Source organism: Leptodactylus fuscus, chromosome 8 (genome assembly GCF_031893055.1).
Source record: "Leptodactylus fuscus isolate aLepFus1 chromosome 8, aLepFus1.hap2, whole genome shotgun sequence".
Classification (NCBI taxonomy): Eukaryota; Metazoa; Chordata; class Amphibia; order Anura; family Leptodactylidae; genus Leptodactylus; species Leptodactylus fuscus.
Window position 1 is genome coordinate 13,106,479 of NC_134272.1, and position 6,154 is coordinate 13,112,632.

The following is a 6,154-nucleotide window of genomic DNA, read 5'->3' on the forward strand; positions in this document are numbered from 1 at the left end:
GCTCCCTATGTACAAGAATATAACTAGTAAAATTCTGCCCCCTATGTACAAGAATATAACTACTATAATACTGCTCCTATGTACAAGAATATAACTACTATAATACTGCTCCTATGTACAAGAATATAACTACTATAATACTGCTCCTATGTACAAGAATATAACTACTATAATACTACCTCCTATGTACAAGAATATAACTACTATAATACTGCCCCCTATGTACAAGAATATAACTACTATAATACTACCTCCTATGTACAAGAATATAACTACTATAATACTGCCCCCTATGTACAAGAATATAACTACTATAATACTGCTCCTATGTATAAGAATATAACTACTATAATACTACTCCTATGTACAAGAATATAACTACTATAATACTGCTCCTATGTACAAGAATATAACTACTATAATACTGCTGCTATGTACAAGAATATAACTACTATAATACTACTCCTATGTACAAGAATATAACTACTATAATACTACTCCTATGTACAAGAATATAACTACTATAATACTGCCCCTATGTACAAGAATATAACTACTATAATACTGCTCCTATGTACAAGAATATAACTACTACTAGCTGGTACCCGCGACTTCGTCTGCGGTGATTGTAGAAGTGGGTATATAAAGGCGTGGGTAAGGTTTTAGTAGTGTGTAGAAGGTATGGGATATGAAATGTAACTTGCTGTAATTCAGAGAATACGTGAGACTTTTGTGTTGAAGTTACTTTGTATTTGCGCTGCTATATATACGGTGTTGTGAGAAACTTTACATAGTGACTTTGGGACAGAAGTATTTGAAGTTAACCCTTTCCCGCCAATGGCATTTTTTGATTTGGTTTTTCGTTTTTGACTCCCCTCCTTCTAAACCCCATAACTTTTTTATTTCTCCGCTCCCAGAGTCATATGAGGTCTTAATTTTTTTGGGACAAATTTTTCTTTATGATGCCACCATTATTTATTGTATATAATGTACTGGGAAGCAGGGAAAAAATTCAGAATGGGGTGGATTTGAAGAAAAAATGCATTTCTGCGACTTTCTTACGGGCTTTGGTTTTACGGCGTTCACTGTGCAACCAAAATGACATGTCCTCTGTATTCTGTGTTTCGTTAAGATTCCGGGGATACCAAATTTATATGGTTTTATTTACATTTTGACCCCTTAAAAAAATCCAAAACTATGTTAAAATTTTTTTTTTTGAAAAGTCGCCATATTCCGACAGCCGTAACTTTTTTATACGTAAGTGTACGGGGATGCATAGGGTGTCTTTTTTTGCAGGACCGGGTGTACTTTGTAGTTCTACCATTTTCGGGAAATGTTATTGCTTTGATCACTTTTTATTCAAATTTTTATCAGAATCAAAACAGTGAAAAAACGGCGGTTTGGCACTTTTGACCATTTTTCCCGCTACGGCGTTTACCGAACAGGAAAAATATTTGTATAGCTTTGTAGAGCGGGCGATTTCGGACGCGGGGATACCTAACATGTATGTGTTTCACAGTTTTTAACTACTTTTATATGTGTTCTAGGGAAAGGGGGGTGATTTGAATTTTTAATCCTTTTTATTTGTTTTTATATATATATATTTTTGTTTTAAACTTTTTTTTTTGCATTTATTAGACCGCCTAGGGGTATTGACATGGGTGGGCGGTGTCGCGGATTGTCAGAGCAGTGGGGATCAGCAAACATGGCTGCTCCGGAGCGTTATAGAGCGCCTCCTGGAGTATCGTTAAGGTGAGGGGCAAAGTGGTAAAGTATATGTGTATGAGATTGTGTGGGGTTAGGGGCGAGGCTCTAGAGGGCAATATGAATTTTGTGGCTTGCTATGGTCCAAAGTGTGTGAGATTGCAGAGATGGTGGTGTGAGTTTGGGTTTTGTGGGGTTCCTGGCACAAATGTATGTGCGCTATTGTGATGAAAAGTAGCCTATTGCGCAATCGGGTGTATTAACTATGTTTGTGGAAACTTTCAGCCAAATCGGTCGAGCGGGTTTTGCGTGATTGAGGAACAAACATCCGAACATCCAAACAACACACAAACTCACAAACCCACAAACTTTCACATTTATAATATTAATAGGATAATACTGCCCCCTATGTACAAGAATATAACTACTATAATACTGCTCTTATGTACAAGAATATAACTACTATAATACTACTCCTATGTACAAGAATATAACTACTATAATACTACTCCTATGTACAAGAATATAACTACTATAATACTACTCCTATGTACAAGAATATAACTACTATAATACTACTCCTATGTACAAGAATATAACTACTATAATACTGCCCCCTATGTACAAGAATATAACTACTATAATACTGCTCCTATGTACAAGAATATAACTACTATAATACTACTCCTATCTACAAGAATATAACTACTATAATACTGCTGCTATGTACAAGAATATAACTACTATAATACTACTCCTATGTACAAGAATATAACTACTATAATACTGCCCCCTATGTACAAGAATATAACTACTGTAATACTGCTCCTATGTACAAGAATATAACTACTATAATACTGCTCCTATGTACAAGAATATAACTACTATAATACTACTCCTATGTACAAGAATATAACTACTATAATACTGCCCCCTATGTACAAGAATATAACTACTATAATACTGCTCCTATGTACAACAATATAACTACTATAATACTGCTATAAATGAAATTTCCTGCACTCTATGAGTATGCTTCCAAAACGTAATTTTTATTCTGACAAATACACAAACGTTTCGGTCCAAGTGAAAGACCTTCTTCAGTATGTCTGAAAAATTATACAAAATATACAAACTATAATACATATATAATACTAAAATAAAAAAACAAACAATAATACAGTAATGTAATTAAATGTGCACATGTTGTACCAAAATACAATAAAAGGCTATGGTGAATGCAATCACCAAGGAACGGTGTAGCATATTGCGGTATTAGATAATACATAGCCAGAGGGAGCCTCCGGTGTAATGATAAAGAAACCAATGGTACAAACAAGGTACGAACCACAATTAGACCATGTACATGATGAATATTTCTCACTCTCCCTAGATTCCTTCATCCCTTTTCTTTATTTCTACCGTTATTTATTCTTCTTTTCCCTTTTTGCTCTATTTTCCGCACTTCCGGTTTGCGTTCCACGGTGGAAAGCACGTCTCTCCGGTGGAACGCAACCATTTTCTTCTCTTTTTTCTTTATTTTTGCCTTCATTCTACTTTATATGTTCCCCTCATCATTTCCCATCCATCTCCCCTCATTATTCTTATTTCCAGCGTGTTATCCTCTGTTTGATGCCTTGCAAGTGCCGGCTGTCAGTTCTGGGCGGGGTCAAACTGGAAGTGGGTGGAGCTAAATAGTCCGCCTCACACATTGTGTCCCGCCGTCTATCCTTTGATATTTGGGGGTATGACTATATTACTGTCTCCTAGGTAATAGACTATGACTAGTATGACACGGCCTCTTATCTGACTAGAATTACTGCACAGTGATCAGTAGCACACAGGCTGCAGGTGACTTCCCGGCCACCAGGGGTCAGTATAATGTAATGAGCTCCTCCTGTCCTCTCTGCCCTTACACTACTCTGTGCCCCTCCTCAGTACTTGCGCTGTGCGCTCGGTGGGCTCAGGCTCATGTACATTATTTCCTGTGGTATTAGTCATTACATTACACTGACATTGTCTATGTGGCAGCCATTTTATCCTTCTCCTCATTGATAATAATAGTAGTGGGGCCTGTCCATATCTTCAGGTGTGTCCAGCTCCCACTGTCTGTATAGGCCTATGTACAATGCAGCCATGACTGTAAGGCCCAACTACGTCCTCCATTTTCACCAATTTTCCTACCATTAAATTTACAGTCTCTGTGCCATAGAGTACAATGGCTGAATTGACAAATCTTCAACCCGTCCAATAGATTTACCTCAGATATCCTTGGTGCTGTGTTTGGCAGCCATTTTCTCTTTACCCCATTCTATGAGGGGAATCGTGAAACCAGGTTTGGAAAACCCTCTACAACGCTTGAAGGAAACTGCCAGGCTTTAGAAGGCAAATTTAACACACTCCCATTCACTTCAATGGAGCTGAGCCGCTATGCCTCAGACAGCCTGAGGGCAGGTGTGGCACTGTTTTTGAAAGAAAGCAGCCATGTTTTTCTAATACTAGACAATTCCTTTCAGAGAGTTATAGGCAAAAACCAACTGATGCATTGTAGTCTATGGAGTGGTGAACTAATAGAAACAACTCGGTTTAGTCACTGGATATATAGCAGACTATTGCAGCCATCTTGTATCTGCTTATATCCAGGGCTACCCATTCAGTTTTCTATCTCCAATGCAAAGACTGAGGGTGCGTTCACACAATGTAAAATTGAGCGTGATCTGGCACGTATACGGCGTGTCAGACTTTGAGCGCTCAAAAAGTTCCCATTGATTTCAATGGGAGTTACGAGCGTATACGCCGCGTTATTTTGCGCCCGTAATTTTTGTAAAATAACACGGCGTATCCGCTCATAACTCCCATTGAAATCAATGGGATCTTTTTGAGCGCACAATCTGCTGACACGCGTAGACGTGCCAGATCACGCTCCACGTTACATCGTGTGAACGCACCCTTAGGGTCCATTCACATTGAGGAAAATTCCTCACCGTTTTCCTCCGTGTGAATGGACCCTTAGGGAGCCTTCACATGGAGTAAACGCGCATGTATTTTTGCAAAATACACGTGTAAAAATAAGATTCCCATTGACGTCTATGATATTTTTTACACATAAAAATACACCTGTAAAATGTCATTGAAGTCAATGGGAGTCTTATTTCTACACGTGTATTTTGCAAAAATACACGCGCGTTTACTCCGTGTGAAGGCTCCCTTACTTTCCAGATCAGGGTAGGTTTATGAGGACGGGCATATTCAACACCAGATTTCTTCCTATCCCCTTCTCCAGTGAAGGGTACACCTCATTTATAAGGAGGTGCATAGCTCTTCATATCTCAGGTGCACCCTCCACCCGGCCTTGCACCTGCACGTTGAAATCCATTTTCCGTCATCATTTATTCCAGTTAAGTGGCGTAAATGATGACAGATGTAGTGGCGCAAAGTAGAAAAAAGTTGCAAATTTTTGAGCAGGATCTATCCAAGTGTTCCATCTGAGTTGGCATCCGATGGTCCATTCTAGTGATTATAGAGCAGGTCTTAGGGTAAGTTCACACGGGTTTTTTCGGTCAGGGTTTTGAGGCCGTATCTGCCTCAAAATCCTGACCGAAAAGACAGCTCCCATTGAAATCAATGGGAATAGGAGCTGCTCAGAAGTTTTTTCCGGGAACAGTTTATTTTCCGGCTCCCGGAAAAATAGAAGCGAGATGCTCATTCTTCAGGTTGAGTCGCCTTGCCTAAAGACACTCCCTCCTCCCAATTAGGCCCATTCATTGGGCCTAATCCGGAGCGGAGTGCGTGGCTGGATGCTGGTGCAGTTCACCGGCTTTCAGTCGCGGCTACCCGGCTTTTGGATCGGAACCTGAGGTGGCCTCAGGTTCCGATCCAAAAAACCCTGTGTGAACTTACCCTTATACTGCTCCGTGTCATCGGAACAGAACAGATCGGAAGCCTCCATAGAGGCAAGTACATCCCAGAATATACTCAAGAGTATCATCTGGGTGCTGTAAAATCAGCCCCAACTCAGGTGCACGCTTGCTTGTGTGAATGGGGCCTAATGGGATTGACAGCAGGGTCAACTCAGCCAACATAGGGGACATTTGCCGGATACATAGGGTTCCCAGTGGTTAATTACACACTTACCCCATGTCCTACAGAGAAGTGATTTTAGTAGGAAAACCTCTTTAAGCTAAGGCCCCTTGTAGCGAGCTGCAGCCAAAAAACGGAGCCATTTTTTTCCTCAGTGTTTTACACAGAAAGTCTGAAGATTTTTTTCTCTGTGAACCTTCTGCCCCTATTATACCGACATTGATAACGCCAGCGTTTGCGTGCGTATAATTGACATGCTGCGATTTCCAGAAACGCAATGGTTTTTCTGCAGTGTGTGGATGGGACTAGCCAGAGAATCTGTAAAATGCCACTGTTTGTGCGACAGCGGATACCGCTACGGCCAAATTGT